The 16,037-nt window shown below is 42.3% G+C and overlaps 1 protein-coding gene across 19 annotated transcripts in view; it reads right to left on the reverse strand.

Moving 5' to 3' along the window:
• Positions 1–16,037, reverse strand: part of CAMTA1 (calmodulin binding transcription activator 1) — a 1,356,239-nt gene that overhangs the window by 1,084,899 nt on the left and 255,303 nt on the right. Inside the window, exon 1 of one of the 19 annotated variants that reach the window (XM_056795878.1) lies at positions 5,989–6,007. The exons of the other annotated variants lie outside the window; for them this stretch is intronic. The gene's annotated coding sequence lies outside the window, so the exon portion shown is untranslated. Of the gene's footprint in view, positions 1–5,988; positions 6,008–16,037 lie in introns of those variants that run through there. 19 annotated transcript variants of the gene reach the window in all.

The raw sequence follows: 16,037 nt of genomic DNA on the forward strand, positions 1-16,037 counted from the left end.
GCAAAGGCTAAAGGACCATAATAGAGAAGATTCTTTTTCAAGGACAAATTGGCCTAGAAAATTACTGAGGTTCCTTACTACTCTGAAATTCGGTGATTCTATACGATTCTTATACTTAATCACAATGTCTCACTGAATCTTCCTTCAAGGTGGCCCTGGGAATCTCCCCCTCCTTCATGTTCCCATTCCTACCATCCTCATCTGGGTCTTCATCGTCTCATCCTTGGAGTTCTTCAGTGATCTGGTTAATATCCCTGAATTCAGTGGTTCCTCTCTTTAAACTATCCTGTTCACCACCAGTCAATGCCTTTCTCAATGGGCATTTTCATGTTATTACTCCCTTGCTCCAAACTTTTCAATAGCCCCCCATTGCCTCCAAAATCCAGTTTGGTGTTCAAAGGCAAGGCTCTCCATAATTCATTCTAACAAAACATTTGTAATATGGTGTTATCCCACTTGCCCACCTAAATTCCAAGCAACTACCAATGTAAGAGAAGTGCATAATAAATGGATAGAGAGTTAGTCTCAGAGACAAAAGGACTTGGGTTCAAATCCCATCTCTGATATATAATGGCTGTGAGATTCTGGATAAATCACTTAACTCTTCAGAACCCTGGACAGGGGCAACTGGGTAGCTCAGTGGATTGAGAACTAGGCCCAGAGACTAGTCCTGGGTTCAAATCCGACCTCAGATGCTTCCCAGCTGTGTGACTCTGGACAAGTCACTTGACCCCCATTGCCTAGCCTTTACCACTCTTCTGCCTTGAAGCCAACACACAGTATTGACTCCAAGACAGAAGGTAAGGGTTTTTATTTAAAAAAAAAAAAAAGAACCCTGGACAAATCTCTAAGATTTAAAGTTGCAAAGAAGGTGCTAATTTGTACTTGGGAATTTCCTCATCTGTTGTTATTGAGTCATTTCAGTCATGTCTGATTTCATGATGCCATTTTGGGTCTTCTTAGCAAATAAACTAAAGAGGATTGATATTGCCTTCTCATTTTTCAGATGAGGAAACTGAGGCAAATAGGGTGAAGCGACTTGCCCTGGGTCACCTGGATAGTAAGTGCCTGAGGTCAGACTTGAACTCAGGAAAATGAATTCCTCATCTGAGAATCACCTATTGCAAAACCATGAGCCCAGTTCCCAATAAGAATGGTCTCTCCACTATTCCTTACAGACATCTAGCTAAAGAAAACCTGGACAAGACATAGGGGGAAAATGTCATCATATCTTTTAGTATCTGAAGGGCAATCATATGGAAGAGGAAGCAATGGTGGGGGAGATTTAGAAGGAGTCAGATTTCTACTTGATGTCAGGAAAAACTTCCTAAAAATTAGAACTGTCCAAAAGAGGAATGAGCCACCTCAAGAGGTCATGAGTTTTCCCCTGTGAGCAAAGTCTGGAAAACTGCTTGTCAGTTCTATTATAGAAGAGATTCTCTTTCCATTATGGGCCAAACTGGATGGCCACAGTCTCCTTCTAACTCCAAAATCCTCTGATTTTGCAGTGAGTGAGCCTAAAAGGCTCACTTCAAAGAGAGACTTCCTAATGAATTAGTCTGTCAAAAACACTTTTCCAGCTCTTACTATGTGCCAGGCACTGTGCCAAACCTGGGGCTACAAAGAAAAGCAAAAGACAGTCCCTGCCCTCAAGTAGCTCCCAGTCTAAGGGAGGGTCTTATAGGAGACAGCCCTGCTATTCTGTCCAGGAGGCTCTCTCAGAGGATGGGAACAAACCGGCTGTGTTCAGTTTCACAATTTATTGGTGTTATTTGGGTTAATGCATTAATAGATTGCATATTTATAACGCGACCTCTGGTTATTAAGAGTGATGTAATGCTGAGGGGGGAAGATCAGGAGGCCTCTGGAATGTTTACAGTTGCTTGATTAAGAAGAGATGAGTCACTGAGCAACCCTACAAGATGGGGCTTTCTGTCTGAACAAATAGGTCTCCAGCTTGACAGCCCAGCCAGCTACTCTCCCTGGGCATGAGGGAAAGCCAAAGGGGCTTCCAGAAGATTCGGTCACATGTCAAATCACCCTTGGTCTGAATCTTCAAGACTGGCCAGATTGTTATGATCCACATATCTGCTGCTAAGGACCAAGTCCCAAAAAGGACAGAAAGAAAGAGGCAGGAACAAGAGGAAGCATAGGGATTTTTGTCCATCCTAGGATCATAGAATTGGAGTGGGAAGGGCCCTCAGAGGCCATCTAGTCCAACACCCTCATTTTACAGATGAAGTACTAAAGATGAGAGAAGGGAAGTGAGTTGCTAGAGGTCATGTAGGTAGCAAGTAGCAAGAGTAAGATTTGAACTCAGGTCCCAGAGTCCTTTCCACAAGACCACTTTACCTCTTCCAGAAACAAAACTAAATTGACCAGGGAACCAGACCTTGTATAGACCAAGCTTCCCTGCCTGCTATAATTAAGGAAATCCTTATTAGTTGAAGTACAAAATGCTCTGATAAATACAACAGGACAACAAATAGCAATGAAAACCGCCTTCCACAACTTTTATCCTGCCATATCCATTAAACCATAAGAAGTTCCTTGAGGGCATGGATGGTTTTTGCCTTCAAAGAAGAAGGCTTGGCTATGAAGAAGGTGGCTCATTATATCAATCTTATTAATCAATCATTATATCAATCTTTTCTGAGCTCCTGTCATATATTACCATTTGTCTCTTGAACCCTCTAACTAGACATCCCACAGGCACCTCAAATTTAACAATACAATCAAAACTGAACTTATTATCTTCTCCCTCAGTTCTCCCACCTTCCTTGCAAAATTCCCAATTATTCTCAAAGATATCACCATCTTTCTACTCACTCAGGCTTATGACCTTGACCATTCATTCTCACTCACCCCACAAAACCAATCCATTGGCAAATCTCATCATTTCTACCTTTGTGGCATCTTATCTATGACCTCTTCTCTCAACTCAAGCAAAAATAATCCCAATTCAGGCCCTTATCAAATCTCATCTAGACTACTGCAATAGACTTCCTGTCTCAGGGCTCTCCTCAGCCCAATCCAAATTCCACTCAGCTGTCAAGGTGATTTTTCTAAGGGATATACTATGTCATCCTATTCCTTAATGAGTTCCTGTGGCTTCCTTCTACCTCCAGGATCAAATACTCATTAGCCCCTCCCTATGTTTTCAGCCTGCTTAGAACTCCATCCCATCCATAAGCTTCACCATCCAGAAACAATGACATACTTGCTGTTTCTCCCACAGAACAAGCCATCTCTCACCTCCATGCCTTTGCACTTGCTCTCCCCTATCCCTAGAAGGCTCTCCCTCCTCACCTCCACTTCCTAAAAGTATCCCTGGATTTCTTTATATCTTAGCTGAAAGCTCACCTTCTTCAAGAAGCTTTTCTCAGCTCATCCCCTTTCACATTACTTTCATCAATCCTGTATATAACTTATACATACCTCATTATTTACATGTTAACTCTCCCATTAAATATACCTGCTTTGAGGGCAAAAACTGTTTTAGCCCTTTTATATCCCCCAAACTTAGCATAGTGCCTGGCACATTAATAAATGCTTGTTGACTGGCTTATTGACCTGTCTCTAAAATGAGGGGATTGGATTGGATGGCTTCCCGGACCCCTTGTAGCTTTAGGTGTATGATCTCAGGACTCACCTCCAAATGGTAAAAGGGGAAAAGAAGTTGATTGGGGTGATGGTACCTTATACCAATTAAGCCTTAATTTTAAAGATGGCACCTTCCAGAAGGTCAGCTGGAGAAGATCACCCAACGGAGAGACAAGCAGAAAGCAACCACACAAAGCCCAAGCCTTCCCCATGAGACAAGTCAGCCACAAGGGATGGAGCCAAGCATCATGTGCCTTCTCCCCACACACATATATACATATATACACAGGGATCCCTTCCCAGCCCTGGAAGAACCAAGGTTCCCATCCAATCGTGGGAGGAAGAGGCCCATGTAACCAGGAGAAGAGGAAGAGCCAGACATGGCTGAACAATCTACATTCCGAAGGACACCACAGGCAGTAACTAATGCCAGACACGCGGCATCGGGGCTCGCAGTAAATGTCATCCTGTTTGGCTTCAGAGAGAGCCTCTGATATGCAGTTAATGCCGCATTCCGGGTTTCATCCAGCCGCCATCACGGGCGATATGCAAATGCGGCTTTTGTCCCAGCCAGCATCAGCTCTAATAACTCCCAAAGTGAAAATGTTCCCATAAAACCCACCATAAAAAGTCCCTTCTTTTATTGACAGATAAGTTTTCTTTACTTGTTTTCGAGACTTTTCCTCACTGTTGATTAGCTAATGGGGCAATTGTTAATTTCCCTCTCCCCCTACCAGTTCACCCCACCACTTTTAAAAAAGCCAGAGCCCAGGGAAGGGTGCCTGGTCCACTTCAGCCTCCATTCTGGGCAAGGTCCCCTTGCCCTGGCAATGCAGCCCTGGCACCAAGACCCCATCCAAGCTGGTGGGTCTAATAAACTGCACTTACCTTCCCCAAAGTGCAGGGCAAATACATTACCTTTCACCAGCCTGTCATGCATCTTGGCCAACCAAAAATAAAATCAACTTTATTTATAATGATGGGGCCACTCTGCTCTTCATGCTCCACCAGGCTATCCACACTGACTGCTTTCTCTACCCATAATTGACATGGGAGGACATAAGGCATCTCCAAAGGGAACCCACCAAAACCCTCTGCCTGCTGGATCCTCACCTTCCCATGCATCAGGAGAAGGATAAATCAGGTTGGCCATCAATCACTCCACTAATCAGCCTTTAGCCTTCTATATACCAGGGAAGAGCCAGCCTCTGGCAGGAAGACCTGAGTTCAAATCCAGACTCTGAAATCTATGGACTGTGTGACTCTGGGATAATTCCTTATCATCTTGGTGCCCCCAAGGAATGTTCTAAGTGAGTAATTTTGGTTTTTTGTTTTGTTTTTTAAAGCCTGACCTTCCACCTTAAAATCCATACTGTGTATCAGTTCCAAGGCAGAAGAGTGGTAAGGGCTAGGCAATGGGGATTAAGTGACTTGCCCAGGGTCACACAGCTAAGAAGTGTCTTAGGCCAGATTTTAACCTAGGGCCTCCAGTCTCTACCCCAGGCTCTCAATCCACTGAGCTACCCAGCTGCCCCCTTAAGTGAGTAATTTTGAACCATTTTTGTTACTGGGCAGTCTGGTAAAGCATATGGCTCCCTTTTCAGAATGATATTTTTAGAGGCATAAAATAAAATACACAGGATTCCAAATAAAGGCAATTATATTGAAATATAGTTATCAAAATATTTTAAAGAAGTCCACAGATTTCCCCAGACTAAATACTCCTGCTCTAAAAATATGACTTGCAGAGCTGAGATCAACATGCATTAGTAGAGTTTCCCCATCAAGGGTTCCCTACACCAAGGAAACCACACAGGCTCTAGAAAAACACAGGTAAAAGTGAACACACACACACACACACACACACTCTCTCTCTCTCTCTCTCTCTCTCTCTCTCTCTCTCTCTCTCTCTCTCTCTCTCTCTCTCTCTCTCTCTCCTCTGTCCATACAGTTCCCATGAAAGAGTTGAGAAGGGAGAGCTAAGCTGGCCAGAAGTCCCAAAGATCACTTCTACATTTTATCAAACCCCAAAACTCAGCATGTAACAACAGAAGAGGGAGAAACAGCCTTGAATCTTCCTCCCAACACAGTTGGTTTTCCAAAAACACCCTACCCTCCCTCGAAGGAGCTCCTAAGCAGAAATGATTAGAAAAGGAAAAGTCAGTCTACCTTTCTTGCTCCCAGCAAATTCTGGACACCAAATAGTTCAACTTCTCAAAGGAAACTAATTTCTGAATCCCTTCCCATAAGAGAGAGGGGCTCACTCAACACTATACCAAGAAAGGGCCAAGCAGAAGTAGGGTGACAAAGAGGAGGAAATCCACCTAGCTCTGTACAACTCAGAGGACAACCAGAGCAGAATCTCATGTTTGCAGTGTTTCTTACCAAAACTTGTGAGGCAAAGGATCAATCATGCTTCTATCTATGGCCATTTACCTACCTGTGGGGAGAGAAGACAGAGAGAGAGAAAGAGAGAGAGAGAGAGAGAGAGAGAGAGAGAGAGAGAGAGAGAGAGAGAGAGAGAGATGCAAGTTAAGTATAGAACACACTTCTAAGTAACAACCCAACCAGTGCTGCTTCTAGCAGCTCCCTTTTCCAACATGCAAAATGCTATATGGCTATAAATCACCATAAATAATAATAGCACACTTAAGAAGTAGCTAGATAGTGCAATGGATAGAGCACAGAATTCGGGTACAGGAAGACATGAGTTCAAATGCTGCCTCAGACATTTATTAGCTCTGTGACTCTGAGCAAGTTCCTTCAACTCTGTGTACTCAGGTTCCCCCCCACCCCCGTAAAATGGAGAAATAATAGCACCTACCTCCCAGGGTCATAGTGAGGATCAAAACAGATTATATTTCTAAAGTGCTTTCTGAATCTTAAATAGATACAGAAATGCTAGTTATCATTACTATTATTATTTAAAGAGTACCTTAAGGCTTACAAAGTACTTTCTTTACAACCGCTGTATGAGATGGGCAAACAAGGATTATTATCCCCATTTTTCAGTTGATGAAACTAAGGTTTGAAGAGGTGAAGTGGATTACCTGTAGTCACACAACCAACCCCAGTTTATGTCATATTTCAATCAATCAATAAGCATTTTTTAAATACTTGTTATGTGCCAGGCACTGTGCTAGGCACTGGAGAAACAAAGACAATAAACAAAATAGCCCCTACTGAGATTATGTATCTAATGCAGGAGATAACGAGGAGATATAGAGATAAAGATAGAGGTGGTGGTGATAGTGGTTGTCATTTCCATTTGGGCTTTTCTTGACAAAGATACTAAAGTGGTTTGCCATCTCCTTCTCTATTTCACTTTACAGATAAGGAACTGATACCAACAGAGTTAAATGACTTGCCCAGGGTCACTGTCTGAGGCCAGATTTGAACTCATGGAGATGAGTCTTCCTGATGTCAGACTCAGCGCTCTATGCACTCTGGCACTACCTATCTGATAGATAAATATATATATATATATATGTATATATATATATTTTTAAATATATACACTCACACATTTACATATATAAACATTTATTTTTAAATGTTATATATACAACACATTTATTTATATTATATATAGATAGATTTATGTATATTCCATGTATACACACATTTATTTATATATTTTATATATACAAAACATCCATTTATTTATTCATATACATACACATACACAGAATAAATATAAAGAGAATACATACAAAGTAGCTAACTACAAGGAAATTTAAGAGAAGGTATTAGCCATTGGCAGGGAGGGATGGTAAAGTAGACCAGGTAAGGCTCTCTTGCCAGCCATCCCCCAGGAGTGCCATCCACCATTGATTTGGGCATAGCAATATCATCAAACCCACTCTACTGGAAAGGGCAGGCCAATCAATGACCTCATCAAATAACTCACATCCTATCTGCTAATGCCTTTCCTCTAGGCTACATTATAGCTTTTTTGTACATCTCTTAAATATTCCTGTTGTCTCTTCAATTCAAATATAATTCCTCGAAGGTAGAGACTATTTGGATTTTGTCGTTGCATCTTCGTTGTTTAGCTTAGCCTGGCAGATAGGAAGTGCTTTAAAAATGCCCGTCGATTTTGTGATTAATCCTGGTGACTCTGTAGCCTAGGAGTCCCTTCCCTCACCTCCATTCCCCTCTATGTGTTGTCTCTTCCACTAGAATGAATGTAAGATACCTGAAGGCAGAGCATTTCTCTCTCTAAAACTTAGTAAATGCCTGGCTCATAGCAGGCACTTAAAAAATACTTTTTAAATTCAGTTTTTTATTCAAGAATCACAGCCAGTTGGGGCAGCTAGGTAGCCCAGATGTAGATAAAGCCAGGCCTAGAGACAGGAGGTTCTGGTTTTAAACCTGGCCTCAGACATTTCCTAGCTGTGTAACTCTGGGCAAGGCACTTATCCTCAACTGCCTCACCTTTACGGCTCTCCTACCTTGAGACCAATACTTGATATCGATTCTAAAATAGAAGAGAAGGGTTTTAAAAAATCAAAGCCAAGTTATGAATCCAGGCCTCCTGGTATTCATAGAATTCTAGATTTAGAGCTATAAGGAAACTTAGAAACCAATTTCCCATTTTACAAATTAGGAAATTGAGGTACAAAAAGACTCCGTGACTTACCTAGGATCACAGAGCCCTTTATACCACAGTACCTCAATCTTGACAAGACAAAATATTGACTTGAACTTCAGGAATGAGACAGAAAAAGAGTAACTCTCCTCACACTTCCTTTCCATTTCCTTTCACCCATCTCTATTAGCAATGGAAGATGAGAATAGGTATTTGTGTGGCACCTACTATATGCCAAGCACTGTGCTAAGTGCATTTCTAAATATTATCTCAAAGCCTGGTCCTGCACACAGAAAGACTCATCAGAGATCCTGACCAATAATTCCTCCAAGGAGTCACCAACTGCTTACTCTGCTGCCTTTCCATAGTTCTTTAAAAAAAAAACCCTTACCTTCCATCTTAGATGCTCGGTACTGGTTCTAAGGCAGAAGAGTAATAAGGGCTAGGCAATGGGGGTCAAATGATTAGCCCAGGGTCACAGAGCTGGGAAGTGTCTGAGATCAAATTTGAACCCAGGACCTCCCATCTCTGGGCCTAGCTCTCAATCCACTGAGCCACCCAGATGCCTGCCTTTCCACAGTTCTAAAGCAAATTTGGGAGTATTTTCCAGATTTAGAAACCAAGCCTGGGACATAGAGGTGAACCTGGGTTCTTAAAGGCCATTTGTAGCTCCCTCTGAAAGTTCCTTTGAATTTGGAGGAGCTTTGAATGCCAGATCATAGCATATGTCTATGGTCTAAGGGCTCTCTTGACTTCGATGGATTCACTTGACTGGAAGGATTCACCTTATGGAAGAGGTAACTGGGACCCAGGCATATTAAATTATTTGTCCATGGTCATTCCAATAGCAAGTTCTTGATACAGGATTTGAACCCAGGTCTCACTATCTTCAAGACCAGTGCTTATCTTCCAGAAAGGCTCTACACCAAGAACTCCTCAGGAACATATTTTTTTGCAGAGATGAGAAGAGATCACAGTAATTCTCAGAGACCATCTACTAAGATGCAGAAGGGTTATAATCTGTATCATTGAAGAGGCATCACAGGACCTCAGGATTGGGAGGGACCTCAGAAACCATCTCATCCAATCTCTATCCAGACACATGAAATCAAAGTCTTTCAAGCATTCGTGTTAGTAATTCCACCTTAAAAGCCTGTTTCCCATAGAGGTTTCAGTGATAGTTCCAGGCCAAGATCAGAACCTCATATCACTGGTCCCTTATTGATTTCTCTAAAAGCTGGGATTCACCCAGAAATTTCACACTGAGACCTTTTGCATACAAAGCTACAGGGTGAATCTTCCAATAAAAGTTCCGTGGGAAGCCAATTTTCTCCACCTAGCATTAACTTAAAGATGGCTAAGTCTTGAGTCCATGTTCATAGCAGAATGTGTTGTTTAGCCTAGAGAACAGAAGTATTCCTTGTGACAGAATATGAAAGGGGTCTTCAAAGTATTCAAAGGGCTGTCATGTAAAAGAGAGCTCAGACCCAGAACTAGGAGCAATGGGTGGAAGTTATAGAGAAGCAAACTTAGACTTAATGTGGAGAAATCTTTCCAGCAGTTGGAGCTGTCCCAACACAGCAGGTGCTGACTGGATTGGTGGTTGTAAGTTCTTTGTCACTGGAGGTCTTCACATAGAGACTAGATCATCATTTGTCAGGTATTCCTGTCCAGGTACAAGTTGGGCCAGATGATCACTAAGGTCCTTCCCAACACTTGAATTCTATTATCAACCAACAAGAAGAACCCAATTGAATAGCAAGAAGAACCCAATTGAATAGCAAGAAGAACCCAATTGAATCATTTTTATTTTTGTTTGCCACATAAGTCCCAAGGATGATACTTTTTAAAAAAGCCCTTGCCTGCCTTCTCTCTTAGAATCAATACTTTTTGTGGGTTCCAAGGCAGAAGAGTGGTAAGAGCTAGGCAATGGGGGTCAAGTGACTTGCCCAGGGTCACACAGCTGGGAAGTGTCTGAGGCCAAATTTGAACCTCGGACCTCCCATCTCTGGGCCTGGTTCTCAATCCACTGGGCCACCTAGCTGCCCCACCCCAAGGACAATACTTTTTGATACTTGATCTTGGGAAGAGAAGAGAGCAGATCTAAAGCAGCTAGCAAGCACTTATTAAATGCCTTATGTGAGCCAGGCATGCCGAGGATGCCAAGAAAACAGGCAAAAACAATCTCTGCCCTCACAGAGCTTAGGTACTAGTAGCCAACACTCCTTAATACACTTGCATCTAGAGTTTCTGATAGCCCTTTAAGCCAAGGCATTCAAATACCCTTTGGCAGCCAAACTTAAAAATTCAAGGCAGGTGAAGTTTTAAGTTCAACTGCCTTCTCATTCCCCCTTCTCCTTCATCTTCTTTTGGCAGTTCTGATTTCTTGTACTGGGGGTTTTAAAGGTCATGTTCCCCATCACAAGAAACCTTTCTACATGACACTTCTGATACCGTGTCTCTTTCTAAAGGCATTTAATCCAGGTAGAGGCACCCCCTAAAGAAAAGGGTTTATAGGTCACTACAAAGACTTCCTTATAAATCAAGCTCAATTTCTACCCCTTGAACACTCCTGAGAAGCCCATAAACTACAGGCCAAAAGTTACTGCTGGGAGAGTCCTTGTAGCACAGAACATTCTACCCCCCAAACACTCCTGAGAAGCACAGTCATGCCTACCAGGCAGAGAGAGTATACTCTCAGATCTTGAAAACTTATGACTCTCTGTACAGCATGTACCTCTCCTACCCCAGCTGCAGGGATGTCTGTCACATTTCTGCAGTTTAAAACTAGGTATGCTTGCTTCACAATGACCCAATGAAGTGGATATGTGTGTATAGTTTTGATTAGTTCTATTTTATTTTTTAATTTCTTTTTTATTATGAAGAATCACCAACAGACATTTCAATATATACACAAAAAAGATTGTTATATGAAATGCTAACCTCATATTACATGCCATTTATTTTTTTTAAACCCTTACTTTTTGCTTTACAATCAATTCTGTATTCCAAGGCAAAAGAGTGGTATGAGCTAGGCAATTGGGGTTAAGTGACTTGCCCAGGGTCACATAATTAGGAAGTGCTTGAAGATAGATTTGAACCCAAAACTTCCATCTCCAGATTTTGCTCTCTATCCACTGAGCCACCTAGCTGCCCCCATAACATTAGTTTTCAAAATCATATTAAATTAAACAAGGAAGTAATATAACCATCCTACTTGTGTCCCCTCCTGAATTTTTTTTGTTTTCTTCTCTTATATTTCTTCATATTTTATTAGTGTTCTCTTCTCTGTGTTTATGTGTCTGTCACTTCTGACAAAATTACTCCCTGCCCCATCCCAAAGAAGACCTTTCTTGTAACAAATGAGCAAACTCACTGGAAACACATCAACATATAGGTAAGCTCTGAAAATGTATGTCTCACTCCAGACCTCTAGTCCATCATCTCTCTGTCAATAAGCCTGAGTAAGGTTTCATCATCAATCTTAGAGGAACATCAATCAAGAACTAGAAGGGGTATCAGACATTATATAATGTTTCATTTTACATATGGGGAAACTGAGGCCTAGTGAGGTTAAGGAACTTGCTTCGGGTCATACAAGAATTTTCTGAAGTTTTGCAAAGTTGTTTCCCTTTATGGTAAGAATATGTATTTTTACTCCCATTTTATAGATGAAAAAAGGTTCCTTCCAGCTCTGAATTTTAAGACCTAACTTTAAGCCTATAATTGAAGATATTGAATGAATAACAGCAAGAATGATCTGGTGATGTGTTCTCACAATTAGGAGACAGTATCCTGACTAAAGCAAAGCCTAGATATGATGGAGGAGTAGAGAGTAAGGTTAGGTGAGCAACATGAGGCCAGAAGTTGGCAGCCCCTTCTGGGCAATAATTCCAAATGGGCAGATCTCTCTTACAAAGAGCACTGTTCTTCCCACCTACCCCCCACTGCTGGTTGTACCTAGCTCAACACTGGCCATTCCACCAGGCCCCCTTTCCTTCTCCATCTTCTGTGCAAGTGAGAGAGAATCCCTCCAAACCTCTTTTGTAACAAATTTCCCAAATCTCCAAACTGTTCCAAGTCCTCTAGCTTTTATGTTCTTTGGAATGGTGAAACTATTCCGTGGACCAATTTGATCAGTTGGTTCAAAATGTTAAAAACATAAGAAAGGTCATTGCAAGTGAGTGTCCTTTCAAGGGAAAATGGGTCCAGTTCTCTGTGTGTGTGTGTGTGTGTGTCTGTCTCTCTGTCTCTCCCTCTTCCCCACTATCCTCTGTCTCTCTCTCTCTGTGTCTCTGTCTGTCTATCTCTCCCTCTCTCTCTCTCTTCCTCCATCTCTCTCTATATATAAAAGTATCTTTTCTACAGGAACCATAGATCAAGAGAGTTAAAAGGGAACTCAGGCAGGCCATCAAGTCTAACCCCTTCATTTTACAAATGGGAAAACTGAGTCCTAAGGAGACGAAGATGAAGTGACTTGCATCTGAATCAGGATTTGAACCCAGATCTAAATCTCATTGCTTATTACATAGTTAGTACTCAATGGATATTTAAGCATTTTATGTAATTGTTACTATTACCCTTAGGATCTTCAACAAAAAATCAGCAGTTCATTAAGTGTCTACTATGTGCAAAGCACTGTTCTAAATACTGAATTCAAAGACAAAGATATTCAAATGATAGCATGACCTTCTTTGAGGAAGCACTTTGGTTTTGCTTTTCATAATATCCCCACTTAGTACATGGTAAGCACTTAATAAATGTTTGTTCGAGCAACTAGGTGTCTCAGTGGATAAAAAGGCAGGCCTGGAAATGGGAGGTCCTGGGTTCAAATGTGGCCCCAGACACTTCCTAGCTGTGTGATCCTGGACAAGTCACTTAACCCCCACTGCCTAGTCCTTTCCATTCTTCTGTCTTGGAATCAATTCTTAGTATCTATTCTAAGATGGAAGGTGAAGGTTTAAAAAATAAACAAATGCTTGTTGATTGGCAATAAAAAGTTCCTTGAGGAACTTGCATTCTCCTGACATGACATGAACACAAATAAATAAATACATAATTGAAACAGCTTTTTGTTTTGTTACACTTTTGGTCCATCAGCAAAGAACTCTCAGCTTGGAAATTTCTCCAGTGATACAGATAAGCAACTATCCTAACTTTCAGTCTTAAAGAGTTACATGGTAATTAAATGACTTGCCATATTGTCTTTCTGTCTTAGAGTTGTTACAAAGTCAGAAAATAAGGGTTTTAAAAAGGAGGGCCAGGTAGATGGCTCAATGGATAGACAGGTCTAGAGTCAGGAGGACCTGGGTTCGAATTTGACCTCACATTTTCTAGCTGTGTGACCCCAGGCAAGTCACCATTTGCCTAGCCCTTGCTCTTCTGCCTCAGAATTGCTACTAAGATAGAAAGTAAGGATTGTTTTGTTTTTAATTCCTTGGGGGCAACTGGGTGGCTCCGTGGATAGAGAGACAAGCCTGTAGTTCAGAGGACCTGACTTTAAATCTGGTCTCAGACATGTCTTAGCTGGGTGACCCTGGGCAAGTCACTTAACCTCTATTGCCTAGCCCTTACTATTCTTCTGCCTTGGAACCAATACACAGCACTGATTCTAAGGCAGAAAATAAGGGTTTAAAAAAAATGACTTGTCATAGTCACAAAATAAATTTGTTTCAGGAACAGGTCTTCCTGACTTTAGGGTTGGCCCTCATCTACAAAGTTATACAGAATAAGTTACAAAAAGAAAGAACACTAGAAAATGGGGGAAATCAGAAAAAGTTTCTCATAGGAGATGGCCCGTGAGTGGAGCTTTAAAAGAAGGCAAAGATGCTATGAGGTAGAGGTGAGGAGGAAATATATTACAGGCATGAAGATTCTTCCCGCCAAGGAATGGAGGTGGGAGATGGAATACTGGATATGGGGAACCTTCTTTCATCTGCCCACAAACCAATAAACAGGAAACCCAGACTGCTGAAGGCCTTCACCGCTGCCAAGCCCAGTGAGGCTGGGTATTTTTGGCTCCTGGCACCATCTCCCTGTGTCACAAAGGTCCACCCCATCCCAAGTCCAAGTCCACCGCTGCCCCCATTTCTCTCCTTCCATTGAATGGAACAGCCAGCCCAGGAATTCTGCCAGTGCCAGTCTCTTCCCCATCTCCCCAGGCCCTGAATGGCGAGTCTCACACATGGTGCTGGAACATTCAAGTCCTCCTGATCCATGAATGTGGCTGTCAAGACCAAGGTGAACAGAAGACGAGCCCATTTCTAGGACGCTCTGCAGAGATGCTGGTTTTATTTTGGAATCGGCAGCAAGGACTCTGCCAAAACACTCAAGGTCAAGAGACCAGCATGGTTCTAGGCAATCTGTACCTCTTAAAACAGTGACAAATATGTTATTTAATTTTAATGAGCTTTTTTGCATCTCAAATCTAATTACAGCATTATCAAGTGCTGCTTTGAACTGCAGGTGGTTTCTCATTACGTGTGCGAAGGCTGCCACAAGCATTTTTCGTGAATACTAATAACTGCTTAATTTTACTATCCGCTTAAAAAATTAAAAAAAAACTTCCAGCGACTTATAACGCTGGGCTTCAAAGCTCTGGAGGGTGAGACACATTGCAAGGCTGCTTAATTAAAAAAAATAAATACTGTATTTGACCACCCTCTAGGTTGACAGCCTGGGAAGGCGAGGCTAGAATGAGATATGTTTAGAAGGTTTCTGAGGCCGTCTGTCCCAGGGCAGGCCTAAGGCATCCCACTTTAATGCCTCCATCTGATTGCATATCAGAGAGGAGGGTGCTAGGAATGGATTGTCCGGGCAACAATCTTCCCCTAATAGGACAGAGGCAGGAGGGCTCAGAGTTGGCTCTCCAGAAATTAGGCGGATGGAGAGGTCCAAGGAAAGAAGTCTGGGAAGAAGGGTCCAGTTGTTTGCTCCCTGTCTGGCCTGTTTGGATGGAAGGGCCCATCCCTGGCTGTATTCTAAAACCTTTGCAGGCCCAGGCTTGGATATCATCATGGCTCTGGCTCCCCTCTGACAGATTTATGCCTCATCTGAGGTTTGCATTTGGCCTTGTGTGTTCCACAAATTGCAAAGGCTGAGCTGGGTTCTCTCTGCTAGCAGCCTGTTTCCCATCTCGTATGTTTTCTTCTTCTTCTTTTTTTTTTGATGGGGGAGGGGGTGGAGGGTGAAGAGGAAAAAACACAAGGTGGCAGGTGTTCCATAAAAGAATCATCATCTCTGTCTCTTCCCTCCTCTTTTTAATTTTTCATTCAGGGAGATTTAAGCTGCATCTCTGCAGCCACAGAGGGATACATGGAGTTGTACTCAAATAAATTAGCATCCTGGTACAGCTCAGAGGGGCTTCCACAGGGAAGCCTGGCAGGATGGGGAGCAGTAGGTGAGCTGAGGCACTGGGGGTTCCCCAGGCAAGGACAGACTGATGGTTGGTTCTAGGAGCTAGAAATATGTGACTACAAGCTAGAGCATTATTGATTTCCAGAACAAGGAAGGGGGTGGGGGGTAGTACCAAGACCTTTGGTCCTAGAAAGTGTGGATGTGCATTCAAGTCCAGGATTGCTCATATATTTGCTCTGTGACCTTGGCAACTTCTATGAACCTCAATTTCTTTATCTGTAAAATGAGAGTTGGACTATCCCACAAAGGAGGAATTAGCCTTGTTCTTTCTGGTCCCAGAAAGCACAATTAGAAACTACAAAGGGGTCAATTTAATCTTAATGGGGTGGGGGTCCTAACAATAAAAGTTGTCCTAAAGTGGAATGAGCAGTCACAAGAGGAAGTTGGGTTTCCCTTCCTTGGAGATCTCCAAACAGACACTGGCTAA

Source organism: Monodelphis domestica, chromosome 4, assembly GCF_027887165.1.
Source record: "Monodelphis domestica isolate mMonDom1 chromosome 4, mMonDom1.pri, whole genome shotgun sequence".
Taxonomy (NCBI): Eukaryota; Metazoa; Chordata; class Mammalia; order Didelphimorphia; family Didelphidae; genus Monodelphis; species Monodelphis domestica.